Raw genomic sequence first — 14,885 nt, forward strand, 5'->3', positions numbered from 1 at the left:
GAATTTGGCCATTTGACCAAAGAAAACAGTATCAAAGATAAGATATTCATCCTTAGAAAACTAAGAAGCAATGCTATTAAATATTAAAAGAGGCTATCGTGGAGAGAAAAAAAGTAGATGAATCCTATGATAGATGCAAAATATGGGACATCAACCCAACATTTTCATAAACATTCCAAAAGATGGTGAAAGATCTAGTTCTAAGCCTTACCTGTCAGGTAAATACAAAGATGAGTCAGTAGCCAAACTTAAAATACTGCATTTCATGCAAAAAGACAATATATCAGCCTTATTTTTGAAACACTGTAAAAAATCTAGTGAGATCTATATTCCCATTTGTTACCAGTTTTCACTGAAACTATGGCAGGACTCGGCCTTTAAAATGAGGAATACCTAAATGCTAACATTCCCTCCTAACTTGGCTCCCATATTGAAGTCACCTGCTTAACTTCTATAGAAAATTGCATTTAGGGCTCAATATGGACATTCATTTATATTTTCATTGAAAAAAAATAGTATTTTCTGTTTGCCAGATGACTTGCCCATCACTGGGATAATAGTGATTGAATAAACTCACATGCTATTTAGCCTGAAAGGCAGACATACTGCAATCAAATATATTGTCTAATATGAACGGGAAATAGCAGGTATTTTGGAAATATTCAGCAGAGCATCCTTCCTAAGAAATGACATCACAAGTAGGACTTAAGGAAGAATTAGTAAGTGTTCACCAGAAGAGAAATTAACAGTATTTCCAGATTGTGAGTTTTAGGTACTAAAAAAATGGAGTATTATTTAAATACATAGAGCAAGGGAGAGAAAGAGGAATGAGACTAGAGCAAATGTTAAAGGGATTCTATGGGCAGATACAGAATTTGAATTTTATTCTGAAATCTGTGTGAGTTCATGTAAAGGTCTGTTTGGGTAGTACCAAGAGCGAATATGTATTTTAGCAAGATAGTTCTGGCTGTGCTAAGACATTATAAAGGGTAAACTCGAAGCCTAGGAGTCCCGTTAAACAGAGCTTGTAGAGTCTGTAAGAGCTAATGTTGACTTGGCCCCAGGGTAAAGACATTAAAGATAGAAGAAAATACACAGACTTGAGAGACTTCTAAGCAGCAAAATTTACTGGACTTGGTCATCTATTTGATGTTTTGATGTTAGGGAAAAGAGCAAAATAGGGCCCAAGTGACTTATGGAAACTAGGGCCCCGTTCAGAGGAATATATGTGAAGGCCAAATGTGTGTCATATTCCACAGGAGCATCCCTTAGAGCACAAGAAGGGTTGGTCAAGAATAAATTATGGACCTTGAAGTGTATCTAATGTAATTCCAATTTGAGAACATAATTGCTAGGTATTTAACAGATTGACTCCTGGGGGAAAATTAAGGATCAATGCATAAAGAAGTAAGCTTACAAGTAATGAGTTGACTTCAGGAAAAAAAAATCCATGATTAAAAAACAAAAACAAAGCTGGCTGCTGGTGGCTCAAGCCTGTAATTCTAAACTACCTGAAGACTGAAGGTTGAGGACTATAGTTAAAAGCCAGCCGGGGAAAGAAATCTCCAATTAATCACCAAAAAAGCCAGAAGTGAAGCTGTGGCTCAGTGCTAGCCTTGAGCAAAAACACTCAAAAACTGAACCCAGATCCTGAGTTCAAACTCCAAGACTGGCACACACACACACACACACACACACACACACACACACACACACACACACACACACACACACACAGTGTGCACATATGTATTTACTAAGTTTGGTTATCTATTTGGTATTTTGAAGTCAACACTGTAAATTTAACAAAAAAATTCAACATGAAGGGTTGCTTTTTTTTTCTAAAAACTGAGAAATAATAGTTCCCCATTCTACAAAGGGCAGTATCTTCTTTTCTATATTAACAGTGAAATGGGACAAAACAAAATTATTCACAGATACTTATTCATCCAACATTCATGCAGGATTAGATTGTAATAAATTTGTTGTTTCAATACTTAAGACAGCACTTACTGAGTTGTCTTGACCAGTAAGAGTTTTTGAGGTAAAACCAATATTTCAACTCTCTATTTAGAAGCAACAATATTGCCTTATTATTGATTTTTATTTTAGTGTATGTGTGTGTGTGTGTGTGAGTGTGTGTGTGTGTGTGTGTGTGTGTGTGTGTATGTAATACAAAGACATACAGAGAAAAGTTTATTGCACAGGGAATTAGGATTTCTGTTGGGGTTTTTTTTTCGATTTTAAGTAGACAAATTAAAGGTCTGTTTCCTTTAGGTGAGATGGCAAGAAAGGTTAATTATATTGCATTTTATCACCACAACTTCAATAGAGTCTTTCCTGTGTCAGTGGTCTTTAATAGAAATAAAGGTGAAACTTTGTTCTAAATAATAAGTGTTGGCTACATAAACACTTGTAAAATGAAGGCACTACATGAATTTATTCATTAACATTAATAATGGCTGCCACTCTCATTGCCAGTGAAGCACTTTCAATGGCCTATAGAGAAATTCTGACTCTCCAAGATGTGGAGGAAAGCCAAGACCTACAGGGTCAGGGTGTACTGGACCCTAATACCAGAAGTCAGCATTCTATTTGGGAAAACAAAGTCATAGAAGCAAGATCACTGGGAGTTCCAAGCAAGAAGTGGTGTCATTGTCATAGGGATTAGGGGGTACAAGTAAGGCAAGAACTAATGATCCACAAGACTGGGCAAAATTTTCCTTTGCCACTTTAAGATACAGCTTCAAGAGAATAAAGAGAAGGCTCTTAAATGTCTGGTTCCATCTGAGTTCACACATTCATCTATTCTTATAGTTTCAGCTGCACACTGACTCAGATATCTATTATGCCATCTCATCTTTTTATTTGCATTTTTATTAGCATTACTTAGATGTATAAACAGATTCCATTTGAGTTATCCATATATGCTTAAAATGCAGTTCATTACTCTCCCTGTCATTCTCCTTCATTCCTTTGCTCCACTTCCCAAACTAACTTTAACAGCTTTCATTGTTCAGTTTTCACACATGTACACACAGTATTTTGACCATATTTTCTGAATTCACTTGAATATTCATACTTAACAAGTCACATTTCCCCTCTTGAACCCTGTCTCCAATTTTCTCTGTCCTATTTGATTGTACTCTGTATTCATTCTACTAGCCCACCTTCCAAGGAAAAACACCCACCAGTATTTCAACTTTGCTGCAAAGTGTTTGTTAAGTCCCATTCCTCTTCTCTGTCCTATGACTACAACTTTTGCCAGGCTCTCACCACTTTTTGGCTAATAGATCAGCTACCTTATTGATGTTTCCTAAGCCACCCTCTTCTTCCCCATATTTTTCACCCAGACTGTAGAGGGTTATATTATTTATTTCCAGCATACATATGACCAGTCTGTAATCTCAAATAAGGAAAGCTTTGTGTCTTTATTACCCTCAGGAAAGAGAGTTCACTTTGGCCTAAACCATTATGATTGGGTCTCCACTATCTGTCTCCTACCTGTGCATAGTAAAGTCATTTGTGCTTTTGAAACACAAAACGCCTCCTTACCTCCTTCATTTGCTCTGTCAAGTATGCCTTCATGGACTGGCTTTTCACCCTCACTTCTCCTAGTCTTCATTCTGCTCTCACTGGCTCAATTAAACTCCTCTGTGACTCGATTTGGCCATGTATACAGTTGTATTTTTAACAACCTATGAAATTTGTTTATTAAGTACATATTTACTGGGTATTTGTACTATTTCAGGGACATAAGAGTGAACAACAAAATCCCTACAAGGTAACTACATGCTCCAATAGATTGTGAGTCTATTTAATGACGTTTCAAAAGAAAATTCAACTAAGGACTTGGTTAGCTTGATAGCTGAGTTATCGCAGACATAGGCCAGTGGAGAGAAAATGACTAGCACAGTGTTTGGTCTAAAGCTATATTCTCACTACTTGTTTACTGAATGATTTTTACAATATAATTTTCTAAAAGTGGGTTACAGAAATATAAACCCAAGGTTATGTGAAATTCAATAGAAACACAACTAATAGGGCCTTTGCTAAGTGTTCATAGTAGTCTGCTGGCAGAATGCATTGCTAAGTGCCCAAATAAAACACAATTTGTTTTTTGTTTGTGTATGTGTTTGTGTGCACGTGCACATGTGTGTGCTGGTCCTGGGGCTTGAATTCAGGACCTGAGCACTCTTCCTTAGCTTTTTTGGTTCAAGACTAGCACTATACCACTTGAGAAATAGTTCTACTTCTGAATTTGTGGTGGTTAATTGGAGATGAGTCTGTCTGGGCTGGATTTGTACCTTGATCATCAGATCTCAGCTTCCTAGCGATTAGGATGACAGTTATAAGTCACCAGCCTTTTGCAAATAATTGGGCTTTAAGTTCAAAAGTGAGCCTTAGATAAGGTGGAATTTGCTTGTTAATGTGACTAGAGATTGAGTCAAAATTCAAGTATAGGTCTATTGTAATCAAAAGTTTATCATCTATCCACCACTAGCAGCAGTGGAGAGGATAATCTAGTTCTGACATGAGCCATATTCTTTCTGCATCCCTAATCTGGTGGGTAAAGTTGGGCTTTTATTTACCCAGAGTTTATCATGGTAAAGAAAGACCAAAAACATTTTATCTCTGTATGCCAATATGAAAATCTAGAATAATAATTATTCAACCCAATTGTTCTTGTACTACAATAATTGTTCCCTTTAGACAAAATCAGTACTTCCTTAAATATCATTTTACCAAATACTTCACAATTTGTAGTTACTAAAAAAAAAAAAAAGGAAGAAAAACGTCATCTCCTTGCATATGTTCAGATACAACCTCTCTTCAACTTTGTAGGGGTATTAGTAGGGATATCTGAAATCTTCTCCAAATCTTCTGACACAATGAATATAGTTAAAAACTAAGAAAATTAAAGATATGCTTTTCTATTTCATTTTTCCTTTTCTCTGTTTATTTCTAAATGGTATTACCTAGCTGCTATCAAATGATAATGCATATGTAAATTAAGATGTTTGCATTTAAAGTTCTTTTAAATTCAGATTGTCATTTAATTGGGTAGATATTGCAATCTTATATCTGTATATTATGACTGACAATTATTCTACTAACTCAGGTATATTCTCTTCTGGAACAAGAAGTAATAAAGTAACCTTGCTGTTACAAGGGGAAAAATGACTCAAAAGCATCCCTGTACAAATTGTTACTGGAAAGATTTACAAAATAAGAGTGGTTGTCTTTATTCTCTAGAAAAAATTCATTTTATAATTTTATAGTGCATTTATTTTAATTGCCAACTTCCAAAAGAAACAAAATAGTTTACTTTAGCAAACTGAGAAATACTAAAAATATATTCAAAAGAATTGTAAATGTTTTCCTTTCCTACTGCTGGAATCTCACATAATTCTATCAGTATTTGTCCAGCCTCACACCTACTACACCAAACCAACATGCCAATTACTAGAGATTCTGATGTCTTACTTAGTAAGTTAAAAATCTTCCATTTGTGTCCCTCCATAGTTTTGTAACCCATTTGTAATGATTTTTCTTTTTAAATATTTTCCTTACTCATCCCTAATGATAGTGCCTACTTATTCTCACTAGCAGCACCTTAACTACAACTTTTCCATCTTGATGGTTTTTTTAACCACTGACTAGCCCACTTCTGGTCACAGGTATCAGTTGATTGTCAAAGAAAAAAATCTTCATAAGTCACTTCTTTGCTTATGAATATTTAAGTGTTACTGTAAGGGAAGGAATATGAAACAATTGAAAGGCACACTATTCACCACACTACAGTTCTCTAGGGCAAATGCTTCTTTTAATATAAATTGTACTTTGCCAAGCCCTTTCTCTGCTATTGTGTTTATTTATAAACTATTACTTTTTTCTGTATTTATAATCACTATTTGACCAGTTGATTTGCACTATCAGCATCAAGTAACTTTTTTAGGATGAGATTCTTTGGGTTTTTGTTTGTTTGTTTGTTTTTATGAATCCTGTCAGTGTTCCTGTCTCTGAGCAGAGGGTCAAGGGATGCTCACTGCACATAAGCAATCTAGGAGGATGGGAAATAGGAAAAAATGAAGAGATGAAGAAAGGAAGAAGAGTACGGACAGAGGGCTAGAGGAAGGAAAGGATAGGAGGAAAGAGACAGAGGGATAGCAGAAGGAGTTAGAAAATATTATCATTAGAAAGCTAGAGTTTCATGAGCCGCATCTGTGAAACTATTCTTTATTACTTCTGAATTGGCTCTTTCCTAACTGAAGAGAATTATCAGCAAATGTATTGCACTAAAGAATTTTAAAACCTTCAGTTGTGATGTGCTCAAAAATAATTAGTTCTTTGAAATATGTTTCAAGGAAATGTGGAAATGCTATAGACTGAACATTTCAAAAGAGATTCAAAAGGAGTACTTCTGAAAAACCAAGCCATTCAGTGATGCCAACCCATTAAATAATTAGGCCTTCTCCCTGGTGAAATCCATATGTGCCAACATAACAGCACCAACAGAATCTCTTGTTGCATATTTATGATTTTATAGGAAACTCTTCAGGAAAAGCTCTTATGCTTTCACAGTTCACAATTGCTACATTTTCCCTTCTGGTGAAAGCTAAACCATTTGTTTTCTTGCTTGCATCCTCCCCCCAAGGAACTATAGTTTGGGAAATAGTCATTCACTTCAATGATATTTTTATAGAAGCAATAATTGGGCAAGCCCAAATATACAAATGATGATAATAATACAATATAGTATTTTGCATGGTGCAACCTTGCATTTGAAATGGACTTTAGGCGTAGCACACTGCCATCATATTTGTTCTAATTTTAAGTTCTTGTTTGTGGCAGTCATTGACTATGAATCTTCTCTCTTGACACCTCCACCCTAGCACTGTCATCATGGCCAGGTTTTCTTTCTTATTTAGTCCCCTCACACAGGAATCCTGCACCTATTATCCACTGTCCATTGAGTCTTTCCAAAATATGGAGCTGACACTGAGGATTATACAGATTATACATCCCTTGCTGGCTGCATAATCTCACCAATTACCAAAGCTGTATAAAAAAGACATAAAAATGTCTTCTTTTCAATTTTTCTGTAAGAACAAAAGATTGCATACCTTAAATGTAGTTTATTTATACTTAAGAAATAGGGGCTACTTTGATAGAATGTCACTCTGCTGAATAATAATATTTATGAAAGAACATGTGGTACTATGCTCCTAGCATTGGGCTGCATCCTCTCCCAGCATACAGAAATTAGAGACACATGTAGTCTAGTAATCACTGCATGAAGATCGATACTTCCATAGGGAGAAGTAGACAATGTTCCAAAGATAAGTTGTGGTGATGTAAGCCAATAATTACAGCTACTTGGGCAACAGATGCAGAAGGATTGATATTCTGTAGCCAGTTCAGGCAGTTATTGAGCTACTGTATCACAAACAAACTAAAAACAGAAAGACTGGGGGCATGACACAAATGGCAGAGCCAATGTAGCAAATATAAGGCTCCGAGTTGAATCTCCAGTACCGCAAGCAAAGAAGGAAAAAGAAAAAAATAAGTGAATGTGACAAAAAATACATAGAACAAATAAATTATCCTTAACCTGTCACCTGAAAAATATGAAGTTGGACAAGTAGATGGAGAGGATATGGGGTGGAGAGGGAAGAAAAGGGTATAAGCTGATGAGCCGACCTTTGCAAAGGAAAGGGAATCACAGAGCGATGCAATAACTTTCCCTCTATGGCCATGCAGGTTGAATATTGTTTCCAGAAGACTAGAAGGGAAACTAGGAGGAAAGGATAAAAGACAAGAGGAATGTCAAAATGAGAAGCTAGAGAAGTGAAAAGCTTTGGAGCCACATGTAGGAATCTAGACTTTTTGTGGGGGAGGGAGGTGGTCATGGGGCTTGAACTCTGGGTTTGGGTGCTGTCCCTCACCATTCCAGCTCAAGGCTAGTGCTCTCCCACTTGAGCCACAGAACCACTTCCAGTTTTCTGATGGTTAATTGGAGATAAGACTCTTCACAGACTTTCTTGCCAGGGCTGCCTTTGAATTGTGATCCTCAGATCTCAGCCTCCTGAGTAGCTAGGATTACAGGCATGAGGCACTGGCGCCCAGCTTGGACATTTTCTCGAAGAAAGCAGAGGGCTGTTAAAAAAAATTATAAGCATGAGATGGACATAATATTTTTGCCTTTTGAAAAATAACATATCATGACCTCTTATCACAGACACCAGTAACCTAGCTAACAGATGCAAGTCAAGACTTAATTTAGATGGAAAGGTCCTGAAATTACATGAAATGTGTATATTTTTGTATGTGTATGCCAAATACCTATGAGTATCTCAAACATTTTATGAGGTATCTTTAGGTAATACCTGTTAAAAATGATTACTCAAACTCTTTCAGCAGGAGAGAGCTCAGTCTTTCTAGCTTTCACATTCAGAACAGTCTTTGCATTCCCCTCCACACAGTTCAGTATATGCTCTTCCACTTCTAATGGAAAGAGCTTGGAACTTTTCTTGCCAATGCTACTTCCCTAACTGCCCCTTTGTTCCTAACCTACAGTTCTGCCCTGTCCTGACTTCTATTCAGAAAGCTACCCCTCCATCTAAAGCTGGTTGAACTGAACCTTCCTCATGCAGCCTCCTCTCATATTCCTTCTGCATTCTGCTCTAGTGCAAACACTAAGCACAGCTGTGGAATACTGGTGAGCCAACGAGAATGAGAAATAAATAGATAATAGTCCAGAAATAGAACAGTCTAGAAATAGAACCTCTAAAGACTGACCAATACTTACATGAAAACCACATATATCACAAACCTGTTTTGGAAACAAGTAAAAGAATAACAGACAATTTTTAATGATGCTGGAACAATGGGTCATCTATTAAGGAGAAAGAATGGGTGCCTGTTTTAAATTTTAGTTTCAAAAAATAAAAAATTTCAATTGCATGCAGGTGGCTCACATCTGTAATCTTATCTACTCAAGATATCTGAGAATCATGGTTTGTATCCAGCCCAAGAAGGGAAGTCCATGAGACTTTTACCTCCCATTAAATAATGAAAAGCTCTAAGTGGAGATGTGGCTCAAGTGGTACAGCACTAGTCTTGAGAAAAAAAACTGAGGTACAGCATCCAGGCCCTGAGTTCAAGCCCCAGGAGCAGTACATGCATGTGTACACACACACACACACACACACACACACACACACACACACACACACACACACACACACACACAGAGTTAATAAATAAAATAAAATAATAAATCTCAGATGGATAAAACCATAGAATGCTTCAGGAGAGAAAAATAAGATACTTGAGCAAGTTAAAACTGAGAAGTAAATTTGATGTCTATAAGTCTTTTCTATTTGGGGGGGGGTGGTCATGGGGCTTGAACTCTGGGCCTCGATGCTGACCCTGAGCTCTTCTACCATTTGAGGCTTAGCACCACTTCCAGTTTTCTGGTAGTTAATTAGAGCTAATAGTCTCACAGACTTTCCTGCCCAGGCTGGCTTTGAACCATGATCCTCAAATCTCAGCCTCCTGAGTAGCTAGGATTACAGGTGTGCTCCACCAGCACCCGGCTATAAGTCTTTTTATCTAAAGTTACCACAAAATACTGAGAGAAAAGCAATATGTTGACACAACTGTCAAATTAGTAGCTAGAAAATGTGATGAACTTATTCATATCAAAGAAACAAGATGACCAACATTTACTTGACCAAACATTTACTTTATTACTGCCAAAATTTAGTTATGGTATTAAGAAATAAAATATTAATTTAAACACTTAATTTCAAATTTTATTTACTAAAGCTGCTTGGAAAACAAATTGTATTACTTGGTGAATTTGAGTCTGGATCTCCCTGTGCAAAGAAACTTTATGTGTACTAGCATGTATATAAAAATATATTTAACAACATTATTCATATCAGAACATGTTGGAAATAATCCTAAAGTCTATGAGTAGTAGAGTATTTAAGAAAGTTCTGTGGTATGTAGCATGAAGTTATATTAAAAAAGGAAAGTGCAAGAGAACATAAATATTCCACCTGTATACAAATAAACCTAAGCAAATCTAAACAATATGTATTTTTGATATCACTGCATCTGAGAAAAGTGATGTAATGCAGATTTTCACAATATTTAAATGTCTGCCTAAACATGGTCACTTATTTACTTTACACTCCATGTGTAAAGCTTATTTTCTGTCTTCTAGCAGGTCTCCATTACTGGGTTTCCATGAGTGAATAGATGAAATAATACTTTTTAAAGCATACATTTTCAGCTTCAACTATTTTTATTTTCAACTTTTGGACCTTTTCTTTTGCATTGCTTCTCACAAAAACAAAAAAGCAAAAACAATGCAAGTATACACAAACATATTAACTGAAGTATAGTGCTTTCAGGGAAGAAATCAAATGGCATAATTCCTTAGATAAGCTACCTCACGGTCCAACAAAATGAATACTAGGAAACCAACACTTGAATACTATAAGGGAAAGTCAAAAGGAGGGGATTAGATGGATGAAGAGAAGAAGGGAATCGAGTGCATTTATAATATTCAATGCATATCCTTGAAACTAAGAAAATTGAGGGGGAAGAGTAGGGAGAGATGGGGTAGAATTATGAAAGGGATGACAATAATCAAAGTACATTGTACTTATAAACTGATCTGCTGAATGGTAACTCCTCTGTACAACTACTTAAAGATAATGAATACAATTTTGAGGAAACAAAACAAAAACTATACCTGACAGTTTCTGCTTTGGTTCTAAATGTCAAGCTTGGAACCGGCAATTTAAAGTGCATACTCTTCTCAAACCAATTTCATCAGAGTTAACTTGTTTCTATTTTCTAAAGACAAAGACCAATTTAGCACAAAAGTCTTTTAAAACAGAAGTGTTATTGTCTTTGAAATGTGAAAATAGCATCCATAAATTAAAAGCAAGATAAACAAGATTATTAACAGTGTTACTCTAGTGTAACTCTGGTTACATTTGCTCTTTCCTATAATATTGAATAATTATAACTATTCAATAATCATTCTTCATGCAAAGCTTTAATCCTGGAAAAGTCACTAAAAAGCTATATTCATTTCTTTGCCAATCTGTAGACATCATGACTCATATTAAGAAGTTCCCTCATATATAATACTCATGCAAGAATCAGGAGCTGAAATAATGTTTGTAAGCAACAGAATAAATAAAAACAAAAAGTACTATTTAATGGAAAAAAAAACAGAAAGTTTGTTTGTAATACTTCAGTGAGACAATCAACATATCTGAAGCTCATTCAAGTGAACTACTATGTCAGCTGGAATTTAGCACTTGTTATCCTTTTAATTATCTAGGCATACTTTCAAAAACATTTATTGAGCATACACTATGTATAAAAATCTGTGTGAGTCACTATATTATGGAAGAAGAAGAAACAGTTGGACACCAGTGGCTCACACCTGTAATCCTAGCTACTCAGGAGGTTGAGATCTGAAGATCGTGGTTCAAAGCCAGCCCAGGCAAGAAAGTCCATGAGACTCTTATCTCCAATAAACCACTAGAAAACTGGAAGTGCTGCTTTGGCTCAAGCGGTAGAGTGCTCTCCTTGAGCTGAAGAGCACAGGGACAGTGCCCAAGCCCAGAGTTCAAGCCCCACAACTAACCAAAAAGAAGAAGAAGAAGAAGAAGAAGAAGAAGAAGAAGAAGAAGAAGAAGAAGAAGAAGAAGAAGAAGAAGAAGAAGAAGAAGAAGAAGAAGAAGAAGAAGAAGAAGAAGAAGAAGAAGAAGAAGAAGAAGAAGAAGAAGAAGAAGAAGAAGAAGAAAGAAGAAGAAGAAGAAGAAACATGTAAACACCAAAAACATGTAAACACGTAAACATGTAAACACCAAAACACCAAAAACAAACCCAAGCCTTCAAAGGCCTCCTCATCTAAAAAAAAAGTAAGAAATAGAACACTTTCAATATGTCTTTATATCTGTGGATACAAATCTTAGTAATTGCTAGCAGTTATTAAGCTCTATTATAGGACAAATGGTTTTATATTTTTGCAAGTATTACATTGAATCAAATCTATGTCTGTTGACTATCAGATACACCATTGATATAGTAATGTTATTTTTTAAAGCAAACTCCTCAAAAATAATAACTTACTCTTGATTGCCAGATACATTCCAAATACCAAAGATGCTGAAGTAGGAAAGATACAGATTAATTAGTGATAAAATATAGCAACTCTTTTCATCTCTCAATAACATTTCAAATTAGGGCATTGATCATCTGCATTTTACAGGCAGGAAATCTGAACATTCCCATAATTTTAGGTTATTAGGTAAATTTCATAGAAGAGCCAAGCAAATTTGAGCACATCAGTCTGCTTCCAGATGTCTTTGCTCTTACTTACTAGAAAGAGGTCTGAGATTTTCTTTACTGTGTCATACTCAGGAGTTTCCACAGCTTTTTTCCTTGATGTGACTTCATTTAAAATTGATGAAGATACTGGGATTTGTATTAATTATTTAGAGCAATATAGAGCTGGGATATGAGACAAATTTCAAAGAAAAGCTTTAGCCTAAAATGTGTGTAGTAATCAAACTAAAGAGTGATCAGTAAATCCTACTAAAATCAGTGATTCAATAATTAATTTTTAGAATCTATCAATCCATAACTAATTATATTGCATTTAGATATAAATGGAATAATTTTAACAGAATTATATACTAAAAAGAAGTTTAACTTATTTTTATGCACATTGGTTGTGTATATGCTTTTTAAATTTTAACTTTATTGTCAAGGTGATATACAGAGCGGTTACATAAGTAAGGTAGTGAGTACATTTCTTGTCAAACTTGTTACTCCTTCCCCATTTTTCTCCCTCCTTCCTTCCCCCAATCCCCCCCAAGTTGTACAGATCACTTCCAACATAGTGTCTTGTGAGTATCATTGTTGCATTGGTTCCCCCAGAGTTCAAGTTCCTCTGCCGACTTGAAAAAAAAATGTAGATTCAGAAGATCCAATCAAACAGGAATCTGCATTTTTAGCAAGCACACTAGTAGTCCAGCTATGTTAATGTATGTGTTTCCAGTAGAATTTTCAGAAAAATATTAAATTCAATTTTTAATGTTCAACTTGTCTTGACTACTACTAGATATGAACAGCTTGGATAGAATTTTTGATTCATTACTGGAAGAATTATCTAAAGAGATTTTTTTCAGTTGATGTTTCTAATTTTATTTGCAAAATTTGCAAAGATAAAGTATGGTATCAGTATGTAACTGCCACTTGGTATATTTAACTATCACATATTTATGTAAGCCATGTTTACAAGAAAAAGTAGTAGCCAATGGTTGTTAGTTCTTAACCCATTATCTTTTTAGGAAAGTTGTGCTACAAGTATGTACTACTTGCTACATAGGATATGAAATGAAGTTTTATATTTTGGGTTAAGCATTTTTGGCTTTTTAAAAGATTATTTGCAGTACTTGTTGCAATGTTGAACTTTTTAACACCATGTACAGAATGAATTTCTTTTTATCAAAACTGAAAAAGAGAACATTAATAGACACTCTGATAGAGTGAATCTACATTTTAAACCAGAATTTCTGTCTTCCACTGACTATGAGTATGCTGGATTCAAGAATCATTGTTTTGCTGGGCACCCATGGCTCACACCTGTAATCCCAGCTACTTAGGAGGCTGAGATCTGAGGATCGCTGTTCAAAGCCAACCTAGGCAGGAAAGTCCATGAGACTCTTATCTCCAATTAACCATCAGAAACCCAGAAGTGGTGCTGTCCCTCAAATGGTAGAGTACTAGCCTTAAATTGAAGAGCTGATTGTTTAAACAGGGATACAGGTGGACTCATTGTAACAATGAGATGTACAAGATGTTATGTTGAAAAACAAACTTTACAACTTTGGTGGGGGGGTCTGGGGGAGAAGGAGGGGCAGGGATGGTAAGGGGCCACAAAGGAGGAGGCAACAATGCTTGATAAGAAATGTACTCATTACCTTGTAACCCCTCTGTATGGTATTTTCACAATAAAAAACTTATTAATAATAAAAAAAATTGAAGAGCTAAGGGACAGCACCCAAGCCCAGAGTTAAAGCCCCATGACAAAAACAAACAAACAAACAAAAAATAAAACATGGTTTCGACTCTTTGTCTTTTTCCCATTCCATAAATAGGAATGATAGAAAATACAAAGCAAACAGCAGTGGGGGGGGGGGGTATTTGTTTTTTGTTTTTGTTTGTTTGTTTTACCAACTATCAGAAGTTAAATGTTTCATTTGCTAGTTATTTATGAAACAGGGCCAGAGGACATTAAAGGAATGTAAGCTTGTATATTCTGATGTATTGTTATTCTGTATGACACATAAATAACTGTTCAACATGACAGAATAGATACTTCCACTTTAGGAAAAGCTTTGTGAAATCTAACATGATTGCTGTAAAATAGAAGTGAGGTAACCCTGGTAGCTGTAGGAATAGAAAGTGACAACTCCAGAAGCTATTTCAAAGAAAACAAAATCAGTAAGATTCAAATTGAATGGAAAATAGCAAAAAGAAGTGGAAAAGTAAAATACTTCAAGTTTGGCATCTGGGTAGACAAAAATAGTGAGTTACTGACATGGTGAAGGAATATGAAACTGTTCTGAAAATGTTAAGAAGAAGGTGGGCGTGGAAGAAAAGTGAAGAAGGCTTATATAGCTGGATCTTTTTTATTGTTTTACATTTTTAATACATTTTTATTGTAAAAATACTGTACAGAGGGGTTACAGTTACATGAGCAAGGTAATGAGTACATTTCCTATCAAGTATTGTTACCTCTTCCTTTGTTTTTCCCCTACCATCCCTTCTTTGTTCCTTAG

General features: G+C 35.5%; 1 protein-coding gene across 16 annotated transcripts in view; it reads left to right on the forward strand.

Moving 5' to 3' along the window:
• Lrrc7 (leucine rich repeat containing 7) overlaps positions 1–14,885 on the forward strand; it is a 486,949-nt gene that overhangs the window by 210,023 nt on the left and 262,041 nt on the right. The window lies entirely within an intron of this gene.

This window comes from Dipodomys merriami, unplaced genomic scaffold (genome assembly GCF_024711535.1).
Source record: "Dipodomys merriami isolate MVZ:Mamm:240054 unplaced genomic scaffold, mDipMer1.0.p SCAF_7, whole genome shotgun sequence".
NCBI classification, from domain to species: domain Eukaryota; kingdom Metazoa; phylum Chordata; class Mammalia; order Rodentia; family Heteromyidae; genus Dipodomys; species Dipodomys merriami.